Consider the following 16853-nt stretch of genomic DNA (forward strand, 5'->3'; position numbering starts at 1 on the left):
GTCGGGTGGTGGTGAGTTTACGACACATTTATATTTACGCGATCTAACCCCCAAAAAGCCTTTATTATCATGAATTTTAGTCGTGAAAGCCCATGTGACACGTTAATCTGAATTGCGTATTGACGTGTTCGCTGTTAATCTCGTGTTGGTGTGGTTTATAGGGTGTTGGCAAGTTGCTGTACGTCCCTATGCGGAGCAATACTTCAGTGTAACACGTTTCATGCGGTCTCAGCGGCACGCCCGTTTGTTATCGTAGAAATGAGCAGAGAACACACTAGCGTGACGAATCCTTCATCGTTCACGTCGGCCGGGGATGAACATTGGTCTTTAGTGGCAAGTCCCTGTGCGCCCGGAGCAGCGGCACTCGATGAGTGCAGGATTCGGGTTTCTGGGAGCTCAACGTCATGTTTGCATTGGCAGATTTTTGTCGTCGGATATCCAAGAATCCTGAAGTGTTTATTTTCAGATCGTGTTTTCATTTATAACTCATTCGAATTGTGCTTCATTGCTTTTTTTTTCTTTCACGTTTGCCTTCAGGCACGTGTTTATTTATTTCAGCTGCCCACATTCCCTTTATATAACAAAATAAATTAAGGAGCGTTGGATGGAGTAGTTTTTTTATTCCTTTCTGCAACTTGTGCAAAAATTGTATGTTTTTACACGGGACCTGAAAGCATATGTAAAGCCACTTTTACAGACCAGCAAAACAGCTGCCACTTGGTCCTTCAGGACATTTTCCAACAGGGCCCCCTAAAAACCCATAGGAACGCCTCCGAACAGATGTGTGCATTGCAACGTGTGATCAAATAACCTAATAACTCGATATGGAATCGCGGTTCAATCCAAACCACCGACAGAGGCACAAGGCATTTTTTTTGTGATGGCAGGATATCCTGCCACTGATGCGTGATTTTATTTGTTTGTGGTCCAATTAAGCGTTGAAAGCCCTTACATTAGTTAATTAATTTAGCAGCTCGTTTTTGACAGTATCAGTCTATTAGTAGATAGAAGCCTCCGCATGCCGTGTTGGTGATATAGATTGTTTGACCATACTTCACCATGCTTTGCCAGTGGCCGGCTGGTAAAGGTGGAGGAGTGTGCCCCAGGAACGGGGTCAGACATCACTCGCCACTGATGTTGGCCGTGGCCAGGAATAGAACTCGGATCGCTGGCTTAATGGCGAAGCACACTAACCAGAGTGCCAACACTCCCATCTGCAAGGTCCACATTTACTCACCTGATAACAATCGATGATCAAGATAACGTTTTTTTTTACTATCACTTATGCTTTTTGGCTGAAAGCTTCTGAAAACATCCTCAACTTCTGGACATTATGAAAAAAAAATCAACAAGAGGACCTATGCATTTGTATTATGTTCTTAAATAAAAAAATATATCATAACAACAACCGTCATTCGCCACTAAGTGACGGTGACGTCACCACGGCGCTTGCGCCAGGCTAGGTGCACGTTAAGGCCACGTGAAGTGGCAGGAGGTCACGGGACAGACCCAGGTGCCATGGGTCGACTGACTGAGGCCACTGGCCGATGCACCACCTGTGCCCCCTACTGTGCCAACTTGCTGTGCTTTAGCCACTCGGCGTTCCGCTCGAGCTCGCAACAACAACATTATCACAAGCACACAAAAGGACGCACAAGTGGTCGGCATTCTCTCATTGCGGCGGAGCAACGTTGTTCGCGGCCACCAAGTCATTTCGGCCACGCTACATTTGCAGTCGAGTGAGGTCAGATTGCAAGCGGACATCACACGGCCCTCCCCATCTGCTCTTTGCGACCGTCACGCCGGCACGGCCACAGCCAAACGGCCGAAAGAGTAAAGGGTGGGGGGGGGCTCTGTTGGCGCTGTGGTTCCACTGCTGAACGTCTGGGGGGGGCTCTGTTGGTGCTGTGGTTCCACTGCTGAATGTCTGGGGGGGCTCTGTTGGTGCTGTGGTTCTACTGCTGAATGTCTGGGGGGGCTCTGTTGGTGCTGTGGTTCCACTGCTGAATGTCTGGGGGGGCTCTGTTGGCGCTGTGGTTCCACTGCTGAATGTCTGGGGGGCTCTGTTGGTGCTGTGGTTCCACTGCTGAATGTCTGGGGGGCTCTGTTGGTGCTGTGGTTCCACTGCTGAACGTCTGGGGGGCTCTGTTGGTGCTGTGGTTCCACTGCTGAATGTCTGGGGGGCTCTGTTGGTGCTGTGGTTCCACTGCTGAATGTCTGGGGGGCTCTGTTGGTGCTGTGGTTCCACTGCTGAATGTCTGGGGGGCTCTGTTGGTGCTGTGGTTCCACTGCTGAACGTCTGGGGGGCTCTGTTGGTGCTGTGGTTCCACTGCTGAACGTCTGGGGGGCTCTGTTGGTGCTGTGGTTCCACTGCTGAATGTCTGGGGGGCACTGTTGGTGCTGTGGTTCCACTGCTGAACGTCTGGGGGGCTCTGTTGGTGCTGTGGTTCCACTGCTGAATGTCTGGGGGGCTCTGTTGGTGCTGTGGTTCCACTGCTGAATGTCTGGGGGGCTCTGTTGGTGCTGTGGTTCCACTGCTGAACGTCTGGGGGGCTCTGTTGGTGCTGTGGTTCCACTGCTGAATGTCTGGGAGGCTCTGTTGGTGCTGTGGTTCCACTGCTGAATGTCTGGGGGGCTCTGTTGGTGCTGTGGTTCCACTGCTGAATGTCTGGGGGGCTCTGTTGGTGCTTTGGTTCCACTGCTGAATGTCTGGGGGGCTCTGTTGGTGCTGTGGTTCCACTGCTGAATGTCTGGGGGGCTCTGTTGGTACTGTGGTTCCACTGCTGAATGTCTGGGGGGCACTGTTGGTGCTGTGGTTCCACTGCTGAATGTCTGGGGGGCTCTGTTGGTGCTGTGGTTCCACTGCTGAATGTCTGGGGGGCTCTGTTGGTGCTGTGGTTCCACTCCTGAATGTCTGGGGGGGGGGGCTCTGTTGGTGCTGTGGTTCCACTGCTGAATGTTTGGGGGGGGCTCTATTGGTGCTGTGGTTCCACTGCTGAACGTCTGGGGGGGGCTCTGTTGGTGCTGTTGTTCCACTGCTGAATGTCTGGGGGGCTCTGTTGGTGCTGTGGTTCCACTGCTGAATGTTTGAGGGGGGCTCTGTTGGTGCTGTGGTTCCACTGCTGAATGTCTGGGGGGCTCTGTTGGTGCTGTGGTTCCACTGCTGAATGTCTGGGGGGCTCTGTTGGTGCTGTGGTTCCACTCCTGAATGTCTGGGGGGGGGGCTCTGTTGGTGCTGTGGTTCCACTCCTGAATGTCTGGGGGGGCTCTGTTGGTGCTGTGGTTCCACTGCTGAATGTCTGGAGGGGCTCTGTTGGTGCTGGGGTTCCACTCCTGAATGTCTGGGGGGGCTCTGTTGGTGCTGTGGTTCCACTGCTGAATGTCTGGGGGGGCTCTGTTGGTGCTGTGGTTCCACTGCTGAATGTCTGGGGGGGCTCTGTTGGTGCTGTGGTTCCACTGCTGAACGTCTGGGGGGGGGGCTCTGTTGGTGCTGTGGTTCCACTGCTGAATGTCTGGGGGGGCTCTGTTGGTGCTGTGGTTCCACTGCTGAACGTCTGGGGGGGGGGGCTCTGTTGGTGCTGTGGTTCCACTGCTGAACGTCTGGGGGGGCTCTGTTGGTGCTGTGGTTCCACTGCTGAACGTCTGGGGGGGGGGCTCTGTTGGTGCTGTGGTTCCACTCCTGAATGTCTGGGGGGGCTCTGTTGGTGCTGTGGTTCCACTGCTGAACGTATGGGGGGGGGGGGGTGGGGCTCTGTTGGTGCTGTGGTTCCACTCCTGAATGTCTGGGGGGGCTCTGTTGGTGCTGTGGTTCCACAGCTGAACGTCTGGGGGGGGGGGGGGGTTCTGTTGGTGCTGTGGTTCCACTCCTGAATGTCTGGGGGGGCTCTGTTGGTGCTGTGGTTCCACTCCTGAATGTCTGGGGGGGCTCTGTTGGTGCTGTGGTTCCACTGCTGAACGTCTGAGGGGCTCTGTTGGTGCTGTGGTTCCACTCCTGAATGTCTGGGGGGGCTCTGTTGGTGCTGTGGTTCCACTGCTGAACGTCTGGGGGGGCTCTGTTGCTGCTGTGGTTCCACTGCTGAATGTCTGGGGGGGCTCTGTTGGTGCTGTGGTTCCACTGCTGAATGTCTGGGGAAGGGGGGCGGGGGGTGGCGCTTGCGCGCGGAATTCCTCTCCTATCAATATTCACGTTACTCGCTCGCTCTGCGGTGTGGTTTCTTTTTGGTTTAAATGCGCTCATTGGAATAAATAAATACGCGACTTAACACTTCGTATCATAACACCGTGATGGGAAACTTGCGCCTTATTCTCATTCTTGTGTGAATCTGCAAAAGCGCCAAATAACAACAGCAATAAAACTCAACTAAAGTCGTCAATAACACTGCCAGAAAAGTCACCAAAAATCATTTGCGAGGTGACGTTTCCCCCCACCCCCCGCTCCATCGCTGGTGATAGCGTCAACAATTTGGAGGGGTAGCCGTGGCATTGAGCACGTCTTGAGAGCGCGTCTTGAGAGCACGTCCACGTTGGAGATGGAGCAACGAGGTCGGGGCGTGTGCAGGTGCTGGACGGATCATTACCTTTGTGAACGCGTGCAAATATTTACCAAAGCTTAACCGCAGTGTTTTCGACACGAGGTTACCGAGAAAGCATAATGCACGCGAACGTGCGCGCCCACAAAGCGCACAACAACTACATTCCAGGGGTTTGCTAAGAACTCCTCGTTTCATCTTGCTCGAGTCCGGGCTCAACAGCGGTCGCATTTCCAAGTTGGTCGGCATGTTTGACCGCGCGCTCTCGTGCAAGCGTGCCGCTCGTTCTCCCCTCCGCCGTTGTGCGGTCACAGACGATCAACGATTCGTGAGGTCCCCTCTTCAAGCGTGAAGCAGTCAAGGCCGTCGAGAGATGGGGTAGGGGTGGGTGGCGTGGGGATGCAATGGGGGACCATTTCCCTCGGCCTCACACTAAAAAGGAACCCACATCAGGCCTGGATTTGTTGTTGGCACGGATTAAATAAGGGGGGGGGGGGCACGTGGCACGTTCTGTCCAGGGTCTGCAGGAGCCTCTGGGTGCGGCCCTGGTGAGCGGTGGTCCTTGTAGACTTGGGCACGAACACAAACACCCATTTATGTCCATCCACTGCTAGACGAGAGCCTCTACACACACACACCGTGTGCGACAGCGGCTGGTCCGCGTTGGTTGAAGGCAGTTCGTTGTACAGGGCAACGGGGGAATGTACTGCACTGCCGCCTGCTGCTCACAACGTAGCCCCAGCAGGAGCCTACGGCATCTTCTATAAACTTGGCGGTCGCCCACCCAAACATCAACCAGGCTCTGTTTAGATTCTGCGATGTGATGAGGTCAGGCACATTGAGGGTGATTTGTGTCATAGGTTGCATTGCATGCGCCACTACGGCCGTCTGGAACGCTCTTCCTTCCGATATTAGGAAGCCGCTGGAGCTATGCACTTTTAAATGATCGAGATTGAAATCTCATTTCTTTTTCACTTATTTTTGTGTTTAGTGTAATGTTCTTCTCCCGCTCCTCTGATGAACACGGTGTGAAAGAAGTTCAACATACATATGTGCAAGTGTATGTTTTGGATTTCATCATCAACCATGTTCAATCCACTGCTCCACGAAGGCCTCTCGCGATCCGCCGCCACCTCTACCGACCCCACGCTGTAACAATCCACCCAGCACCGACACGTGAACCAATTTCCGCCGCTCCATCTCCCGGGTGGCCATCCTCTCGGATGAGGTCCATCTATTTAATTTACCCTTCATTTTTGGTTCTTTCGACAAACCACTCAAATCACCAAATTTGAAGAAAATAAATAAATAACTAAAGTTGCATGGCATAGAGCCAGCAGTCGTGATGAGAGGCGCTTGCAGTGGACACCTTGGGAGTAAAGTCGTGCCACGCTCACGTTATTTGGCCATTGCCGACATATTTTAGCATCGCGTTCAAACTTCAAACGCACGCGCATCGGTTGTTTGTTGTTCTCCGTTGGATCGTCGCTCTTTTGTCAGCGCGGTGCTGTGCGGCTCTTAACGGCGGCCTTGGGTAGAATCACTGCGGCCCGTCACGCGCTCGCGTGCCTTTGCGTGACCGTGCAATTCGTACGCATTTCTACACGGTCAGAGGGCATTTGGGCACTGTGGGTTGTGTGAGTGGATGACTCGAAGACTCAGTGACCACCAAACTTTAGTCGTCACAACCCGCACTCGGCATCTTTCTATAACGGGCAGTGGGGGCTGTGGAGATTGGGAGTGGTGGCACAGTGGTTAGCACACTGCACTTAAAAAAATACTGCAACCTGCCTGGAAACAGAAAATACCAGAAACGAGTAATGTGTGAGACAGTGCTGGGGTGCCCGCTTCACCAATCTGCATCGGGAAGTACCGTTTCGTAAAGACAACGTAACAAAGACAAAGATCCCCCCGTATATACTTACTGAACTGTTGGGGCAAGTGCTGTTAGCGAGCACCTATGAAGGCCGGCACCACACGCAAAGGGATGGGTGGCCAGTACCATGCCCGGCTGCCTTTGTCTCCCTAGTGGCGATGTTTCCCCAACCATACACTAGGTACTCATTTGTGGAAAAGTCGACCTAGGGGAGGCCCAGGACCCGTATCTAATATTCGCCACTGTTATTGGTCATGCGCGGGAATTGAAATCGGGTGGTCCAGGTTTGTAGCACAGTGCGCTAACCACTGCGCCACCGCCCCCTGAAGTATAGTAAACAACCCTCGCGACAGACACGGCGTGGGGAGGCCTTCATCCAGCAGTAGATTGACAAAGGCACTGTGTTTAAGAAACACTTGCGCACACTTTCTTGCACACACATTGCCCTAAGTGCCACGGTAAATATCCTCGACAAAGTGGACTAGTGCCATAGTATGACAAACACACTTCCCCTTGTGGGCTGCTCGCCCAAAGGATGTGATTGATAACATTAATGGAAATAGGACAGATTAAATATACATTCTTTGGGTCTTTCGGTAAAGTCATGTAGATAGAAAAATATTAAATATACACAGATGTTGCATGCGTTGCAGTCATAATTAAAGTCTAAAACATGCGAGCCAATTTTTACATCCACAGAGTAGTTGAGATGCCTGCATGTTGAATTTTCTTTTTTATGCTCGGCTGTCAAATTATGTGAAAGGCCATAATTCAAATCTCAAGTGGCCTTCAAGTGGCATTTCCTACACTCAAGTGGCCTGCGTGCAAATCTAATGCTCTAGTTGCACCAACCAAAAGTGCACCTTGAATATTTGCAATGTCACAGCACGTGAAGCTTTCCCATTGTTAAGGCTTTGTAATAAACCTGTCAGCTCCTGCAGTAATCAACTGTATCACCTGCCTAAAAGATAACTTAAAGTAATAAACGCGGGAAAATAATCAAGGCGACCAAGTCAGGTACAAGAAACTGCAATATCTGGGACACGTGGATGGCGACCGTCTGCAGATGATGGTGATGATGGAGGGAAACACTGGACGGTGCTGGGGGAAGAGGAAAATCACGATCTGACCACAACAGGACTTCGGAGAAGAAGCCCCAAATCAATGGTCTGTGTTTTGTCCACGCGTTGGTCTTCTTCACCGGGTCCCCCGATGGAAAAACCCCACAGCGCACAACTCTGAACGTGCTCATTGCGTGGGCCTCTGCAGCCCCCTAGAGGCCGTGACACGTCACAAATGGCCAGCCAGACTTTCCTTCCAGCGATGCCACGAATTATCGGGATTCGTGGCAATCATTCTGGCTGCAGGGTTTACGTGAACCGTGCTCGAACAGCAATACAGAAATTGTACAATTGTACGCAACCAGATCAGATGCGTGCACGTGCTAATCGGAGGTGCAGGGGAAGGACAACAAACTAAATACAAAAAGCAGTTCGAAAGAAAGTTTTTTTTAAACGAGATGATTTAACAGTACACAGCTCCAGTGTCTTCCTAACATCGGAAGGAAGAGCGTTGCAGTGGCCCTTTTTGTTCGGTGGCTAGCCAAAAGCCGCTGCATGCGAGGAAGACCAGAGTTTGCGTGAATCTTCGCTTGGCTCACGTACAATAGACCGCGGCACCACAGGGCTACCGTGTGGGACGTCGGTGCCGTGGGGAGGTGTTCATCTAGCAGAGGATAGAACATGGCTGATGATAATAGTGAATTATGCAGTATCTTAATTGACCTCCCAAAAAGTGGGGTTGATTTAAAGCAGCGGCTCTTCTTAACCTGCGGGCGCATGAACCCCGTGGGACGCGAGATGCCCTTTCTGGGATTGGTCAGATTTTTTTGGAAAGTAAATCGTCGAAACATGATATAATCACGGGCACGTAAGTACAACTACTTCGTTTCATCAACCCTATGTATTCATTAACATTGTTCTTGTTCTTACGATTGAGAACCAACGGGGTGCAAGGCCGCGGAAAAGGTTAAAGTTCATTGATTCAAATCAAAATGTTGCGAACCCGGTGAGGGTACATTCCGAACCATGGACAAGCCTTGATATAGCAGTGGATAGGACATAGTTGCTGAGAATGTTGGTACGCAATATATCCTTAATAATCCCATTAAAAATAATTTACAGTGCAACTTTGTGAGCCTCAACCAAGGGAAGGCATTACGTCCAACAGTGGCCAACACGTGGCTATGCACTATGATGACGACGATGGCGAATAGACGGCGCGTCATCAATAGACAAATGTGGGCCTCTGACGAGGGCTCCATTCCCAGGCACCTCTCCGGCGTGACCTTTCAAATGACCCCCCCTGCGTATTTTTCTCTCTCTCTCTCTCTCCTCTCTCTCATGTTGGTGTCAATGCGCAAGAGGAGTCCCCTTCCCAGGGCTCACGCGAGAATTTGCAGACACACGCGAGATGTGTCTCGCGGCGACGTGCTAGAATGCGGCCCAGATGTGGCCCCGGGGCTCACATCAAATGATAGAACAACACGAACACCGAAAGTTTAGTCTCACTGCTCCTCTTTCAACAACAACAACACACACGCGCACACATGGGCAAAATGTTGTCGCCTGATTAAGCCCGTTGTAATTACTGGCGAAACGTCGTACTCAGATTGTAAATGTTGTGGCTTTGCTCTCCAACCCACAACTGGTGTGCTGTACTAATAACTAATTGACGTGTCCTGTTTACGTGACAACCCTTACTAATTGGCTGTGTCGGGTGGTGGCGGGTTTAACAACGCATTTATATATTTACGCGATCTCACCCAAAAAAACCTGCATTATGAAAGGTAAAGGTGCAGCCCTGATGAACCTTTTGCTCACTGCTGGCAGCAGGGCCCTAACTGCTCTGGAGAGTTTTTTCGATTTAAAGCTTTCGTGACTGCAGGGATTCATCTTCTTGGTTCTTTCGGTAAAGTCACGTAGAAGGGAAGTAATACAATAATAAGAAGGGAAGTAATAAAATAATACATTAATATTTTATTACTTCCCTTCTACGTGACTTTACCGAAAGAACCAAGAAGATGCTCTGGAGAGCTCTAGCGGAGTGGGTCCTCAACCAGGGGGTATGTGGACCCCTGGGGGTAGGTGGCATCGTCCCAGGAGGTACGCATAACCGCGTGAAATTATGTCATTGGTGAATAATCACGGATGAATCTGCCAATATAAAATAACTACGATAACATTAAAATCCATATGGGGACTTAGAACGGTATAAAAGACCCTCTTTGATCGAACACAACGATGGTTTCCAAGAGTAACCTGCGAGCGCGAACAAATGACACCTTGCACGCAGCACGTGCGCTGATGTTGTTGTTGTTGTTATTCGCTTGCACTTACTCTCTTCGTTAGGATACTTCACAACATACATTTATTCATCAGAATCATGTTGGGTCAGGCAAGGTGGGAGGGACCAGCCGGTACGGTAGCCAACAGAAAAGTAGAGAACCAATGCTCTAGAGAAGCCCTGTAGGGGGTATTTGGCCTACTCTTCCACACTGTCCAGACGTCTTGGTGCAGGTGGGAGCCCCCACACTTTACCCCACCGCCAGACGCGACCTGCCGATCGACACATTCAACACTCCACCGTGTTTTTGTATTTTGTTCTTGTTGTAACGTTCTTACCCGCCCCTACTGGACTTCCGTGACAAAGAGCTTTATAGCTCATCGGATTCGTCTCCAATATTAAAACATTTATACTGCTTGGTGGACAGACGCTGCCAGGGGGGGGGGGGATGAACGAATATTGTAGCGTTGTTTCACCCGCTGCGCAGGGAGATCGAACCGGCGACTTTGTGGATCGCAAATTGAGCACGCAAGCCACCACACCACGGCACCGTCCATACATACAAAACCACAAACACATTTTTGAAACAACGATTTTTTTTTTTTCAAATGATCACTTTGCTACTTTACCCACATTCACAAAACAAGCATCTCACCCTCGCCAGAAACGTCCCTGTTGGGGTTGAAACTTCAAGGCCTTTCCAGGGAGGCAAATACATTATTCAAAATGTTCAATGTTACGACTAAAACCGACTATTATAGCCGACTAGAAACAGCATGCGCCCCCCAACAATAAACAGTAAATAAATAGCCGCTCTAGAGCATCCAAGTGCCAAACAAAGTGGCCGGGAGGAAGCATACCACCAAACATTGAAGCCCTTCACTCCCTCTCCTGCAGCGGGCATTGCTTCTTTAGAGCATTCGTGAGGGCATCCAGGCACTCCCTCCACCGTTCCCCCTCGTCTCCCTTCTTTCCTGCAGGGGTGTCAGAGCTTAGGAAGACACCGGGTGGGTTGTAGTGTTGATTGAACGAGTTAAGTGAAACATTACGGTTGAGACAGGTTTCCATTGCACTGTAATCTGCTGGTGTCAACCTCCTTCTATATCCTCTGCGTTGTGTACCTGATCTTGTTTTGTTAATAAAATACTGTTGGGGGGAAAAAACACGTTCTACATCTGCAATTGAGACTTATCAAGCATGTAAAGGTGAGTTCACATCAACATAGCATAGCATCAAGACATCTCGGGACGTTGGGGAGCAAGGGGTAGCATGCTACCAGACGTCCGTGCTGCCCACGTTCAGATTCAAGAATCTTCAGATGAACACTGCATGTACGTGCTATACAAATTCACATCGTATTAAAATAATAATCATTGTTATGATTATTTATCCGGTAAAGCCACAGCGAGTTTGAAGGCTCTTATTCTGGAGGGTACTACATTGGGATGTTTGGCCAACACAAATGGCATTTTGTGTGTTTTTGTTGTTGTTATGACAGGAAATCGGAGAACCCGGAGGAAACCCATGCGGAACAGCGGGAGAACATACAAACTGCACACGTTCGCAGTTACTCCTATAGACTCTGCGGAACAGCGGGAGAAGATGCAAAATTCACATAGAAGGGCCCCCGAGTCAACTCTTTGGCTGCGAGGCACGAGTGTTAACCACGGCGCCGCCCTGCCGCCCAAATATATCGTTTCCATATGTCGCGAAAGCTCACCATCTTCACAGCTACCGTCACCAACAGGACTGAATACAGAGATGTCAAGAGTAGAGGTCGAACATTCTAGACACCACAGCTAACCGCAGGACGCGTCTCGCTGTGAACAATGCCAAAGCTGCGACAGAACTGCATATTTGGAGTTTTGCGCGTCTCTCTCCCGTCTCGTGGTCGAGTGGATTTTTTCCTGGCTCCTCCGGGGGTTTCCCTCCACATTTAGAAACACGCGTTGAGAGCATTTGGCTGCTAAACATTCCCACGTGACGAGACACTTCGTTGAGATGTCATTTGTGGTCAGGTCGTTTCTGAAAAAAATGCTGTAGAGCTCAGTGGGCCTTACCTGGTAAAATAAAAAAAACAAAAGTTTAGGGTTTTTTTGTATCTGCAACGGACATTGCTTCCGCACGGCCACTAGATGGAGACCTAAACCAGTCTGTTTCCGTCACAAAGTTATACTAATACTATAATCCGATTGTCCGCTTACATTCCGGTGATGTCATTAGACATACAGAAACGCTCTTTATCAGATGCGACCTGGCCACAACAATGATAGCTCAACGAAGTGGCTGATCGTGTGTAAATGTAAAGCAGCCAAATACTCTAAAAAGCATGTTTCTAAATGTTGAAGGAAAAACAGATGGACCCGGAGAAAAATCCACGCGACCACGGGCAGAACATGCAAACTCCAAATATGCAGCGGGCGTCGGGGCCGGGATCGAACCCACGAACCTCCTGCATACCAGTCGAGGTAGTGATCATCTCTCCACCGTGGCGCCCTGCTGTGGCTACCATCAGTAGCGAATGATATCTTAACCGGTTCTGGGCCTGCCCTTTAACCAACCCACACTGACCAGCGTGGGGAAGCATGTTCAAAAAACCATCGTGACCTACACAGTGTGTGGGGGCCTTCGTCCGTAAGTGGATTGACAACGCGTTGTAAGTTGCATGATTAATGTAGCAGTAAATGTGACAATGTGGTATTTGTACAAATGTGAATACAACAATCCACACGATCAATCAAAAATTATTTTGTGAAAATACAAAGGGCAGCGGTGCACAGGCAAAATAAAAACTCAACACATTATATAACAGGCGACGTTTCAGGCAATGGTGCTTCTTCACAGCACATGCAAATCCATGTTTTAAAAAGCATTACCCTTCATCAAAGTCCCGTCACCACATCTTTGAACCACGTGACAATCGCCGTGACCTTGTGATTGGTCACGCCGCTCTATTGGGTGACGTGCTGAGAAGAAGGCGCGAGGTCGCCCAGGAGCAAACTCGCTTCGGCGGTGGAGTGGAGATGGGGGGGGGTGACGGGGGGGACGAGACGCCCATCAACTGCGGGCTCACCGCTTGGCACTGCAAACACTTTGCTCGTGCGTGGTTCGCATTCAACTGTTGCGCAGGACAGAGTCAACAAGTCTGTCCCAGTGCACGCTGAGACATCGCGATGCACGGTCGCCGTCTCTTTCAAGTTAATTTGTTCTGGGGGGAGGGTTTTTGCTTGGTTTGTTGTTTTAGGAATGTCCATTGGACATTCACCTTGTGCGAACCAGGTAACCCTTGATGCTATTTACGACGCGCGTTTCACACATGCAATCCACATACCCACGGTGTTTAACAGTACAAATGATGTTCACAAAAGTATGAGCCATTGGGATGCGTATTATCTAAAAAATAAAGACCTTAATCTGTATGTATGTCTCAATAACCTCTAGCGTACTTTCCGGCAAGGAAGGAAGCTGAAATTTGCAACATAGGTAGCTTTTATGACACAAGCAATAGGACAAATTTGAAAATCCGAGACTTTTTATGTTATGGCCCCCAAATCTCGATTTTAAGTGCCACATGAAAAATGTTGTGCGTGTCATTCAGAAAGCGTAAAAAATATCATGTTGAGTTTTTTTTCATTTTATGGAGCGTTCAACATTAAATAAAATGAAAGCCATAACCATTGTTTTATCTTTCATAAATGTTGTTGATATATCGGTGGAAAGTGGTTTTGAACAAAAAAACCCCACATTTTATGATGTTCAAATCTGAATAATTCGATAACAGTAAAAGATAGGAGCTTCCCATCAACAGTATTAAGTTCATACATTTATTTCCTTTCTAATGCAAAAAAATAGAAACAGACTATTTAAATTGAGTGGTTTCAGATGGATACTTCTTTAAATATAAAAAGTTGAATCAAAGCGTCAACAATTTTTTTTGTGGACAAATAGTGTCTGCTCGTAGGTAAAAATTGTAAAAAATATATATCGGGTTAATTATAATCTTTCTTGAAAACTTTTGCCTGGCGAAGACAGGCTTCATGAACGAGTTAATAATTAAAAACATATGCAGACAATGTTTTCCTTCATATATCAGTTTCATAGTTTCATTTCATTTCAGTTTTATTTGTTTGGTATAGCACTGTGAGCCATTCGGCTTGGGTGCAACCGTAATAAACAAAAAACAAAAACATGAACAAGAAAACATCTTAAAGTGACAATGCGCAAACAGAAAAATCCAGGAAAAACTGCAAAGTCTTCCAGAAAAAAGCACCGTACACCAACGCTGTGCAAAAATCCCAGTGGGATGCAAGTCAAACAACAACAACCACAAGACAACTTAGATTAAAGCCATCATTCAAACTCCGTACTATAACAAACAAACATGGCCAAACCAAAAAAGTTTTTGAAATCACCAAAATAAAGCCATAAGCAATGTAACAGTCATCATAGGAACTGTGACCGAAATTTCACAATAAACGATATAAACAATATGTACCAACAAACCCTGCAGCCATAGCTGGCTGCATGAGTCACTCCACAACAGCAGGAGCATCAGTAGGAGTATCAAAATATCCGTCTCTCGACTGAAAAATAACTTATTTTTTACATAACCCATCAGCCGCATGGCCTTCTGGGAGCGCATAATTTCAGCAGCCATTGGTACAAGACAAGCAAAAGTCTGCACTGGTTTTCGACACACATTGTCTCATCAGCAGAGTCGGGCTTGCTTGCATCAATGTTGGGGACCTGCCGATCTAAGACAGACGTGTAAGAAATGCCATATTTATTTTACGTGGATACATCGTACAACAATAAGCAGACAAATGTAATCTTCGTGTATCTGTCTCCACGTAAACACAATAAAAGAATCACATTCTCTGGTGTTTGTGAGTGTTATTGTTTGGGTTGTGCAGCAAATATTCGTATTGAGCTCTGAACGTATTGCAAGGAAAAGTTTGGCTCGTGACATATCTCCCTTGAAACGGCTGTTCGGTAACGTCTGTTCGTACCAGTGGAACGCATTCACCGTCATCACGATTCATGGGCAGATAATTAATCCGTAGGTGTTCACTACACTTTTCATCATTTGTTTCCACTTTCCTTTGTCTTGTGCCAATACGCTCAAGCAGTGGAACGCATTACTGCCATTCAATAACGGAATAGCTGTGTCTGTACCGTCCTGTTTCGTGTCACCATATCGCGCGTGACTTAGAGCGAGTGGCCAATTTGGGCCACGACCCCCAAGAACACAATGGGCTACTCTTGCGCGCGCGGTGCCATGGGATCTCTTAAAGCGGAGGCTTGTGTTGCCGCCACGTGTAGCCACACGGAAATCACACTTCCCCCCCCATCCCCCTACGATGCCAGCCTGCACCGTGTCAGCCTTGTGCCAGACCACCTTCAACTGACTCGAGGCACGCAGTTACCCACCCCCTCTTTTACTCACGGATTCACTTCTCGGTGGGCAATTTTCCGGAGCTCAGCCCCACAAGGCTGCGGCTCAACTGTAAGCCCCGTCTTTTAGTGGACTAACACAGCAAGCTACGTGACCCAATCCCAATGTTTGCAAAACTGCAGTAGCATACCTGTCAACCCCTTATCAGAACCCTACCCATTCAGACATTATTGGCCACCCCGTGTCCTTATAAATCTCAACGTTCATCCTACAAAGTTCCATCACAAGGGAGAAACACTCCCTTGTTTCACTTGAAACAGCTGTTCGGCAACACTCCCTTGTACACCGTATGGACCTGAAAACACAATTTCCCTGTACAGGAATACGGGTAAACCGTATGGGTTGACGGCTCTGCAGTATTCGTGACCGACCACCAAGTTTAACCAATCCAATGTTTCCGCACACAAGTCACGGCGATGTCCCGCACATGTTAGCATCAAGGCATTAGGGCTCATCTGCTGTTTACAACCCTGAGCCTGCGGTGCAAATTCCGCGTTTCTATGGCGGGGGCGAATATATCAAAATGGCAACCAGCGCGGGCTTCCGTACGAAGTGTTGCTGATCTTATCGACCTTCAACCAGAATTTGAACTCGCAACCTTCCGATTTCCAGCCACTCACTCCACCACTAAGTCCCTTTACCAATGCACCGCTCGCTGGATGTGCCGCGTATCTGGGGGTGGGGATGCTGGTGCAGTGGCCAGCGCACTGCACCACGAACCCGTCAAACCCGAGTTCGATTCCCAGCTCACAGCCAACGTCGGTGACGAATATCTAAACCGGTCCTGGGACTTCCCTAGGTCGATTTAGACTCAATTGAGTACACGGTACGGTGTGTACACGTCAGAATTGGTGAGACAAAGGCGGCCAGGCGTGGCGCTGGCACCCTAATCCTATCGTTGACTATCGCCATAGGTATCTGCCGTGACGATCTTAATAGGTTGCTTAGTCGTCCCAAAAGTCTGTTGAAGGCTTTATCTGCAGGGGGCGGTATGTGACCGCGTGTCGCGTCATCGCACGTGGCTTCTGTGTCTCGATTTGTTGTTTTCTCCATCGCCTACACGACCAATGCAAGATGCACACATTGCCACGCTGCTGTGTGCATACGGTCCGGTGGGTGGGTGGGTCGCGGGGAGTCACAGTGTTAGGGCGCCACGGCTGCGAGATGTTAACTACCTCGTCTAGTATATAGGATGTTGTAGGTTCGATCCCGACCCTGACGCCTGCTGCTGTATATTTGGAGTTTGCGTGTCTCTCTCCCCTTGGTCGCGCGGAATTATCCCCGGGTCTTCCGGTTTTTTTCTCTCTCCACATTTAGAAACGCGCGTTTTGAGCTATTTGGCTGCTATACATTTCCACGCGATAAACCACTTCGTTGGGCAATCATTTGTGGCCAGGTCGCTTCTGAAAAGAGTTATAAAGCTCAGTGGGGTTTACCTGGTTAAATTAGATTAGTTACGTTTATAGTTTAGTTTATGTAGACGCAACTCAGTCGTCTTTGCGTCGAAGGCGTGCGCGTGCGCGTGTGTGCAGTGCGAGCGTGCTCAGCAAACTTTTAACACTGCGTCTCGAGATGCCGCTGGCATTTGATTGAGGCGACTGCGAGCAAACATTCCACCCGTGTAATTGTGGAGTGGTCAGCTAATCGC

Source organism: Lampetra fluviatilis, chromosome 41, assembly GCF_964198595.1.
Source record: "Lampetra fluviatilis chromosome 41, kcLamFluv1.1, whole genome shotgun sequence".
NCBI lineage: Eukaryota > Metazoa > Chordata > Hyperoartia > Petromyzontiformes > Petromyzontidae > Lampetra > Lampetra fluviatilis.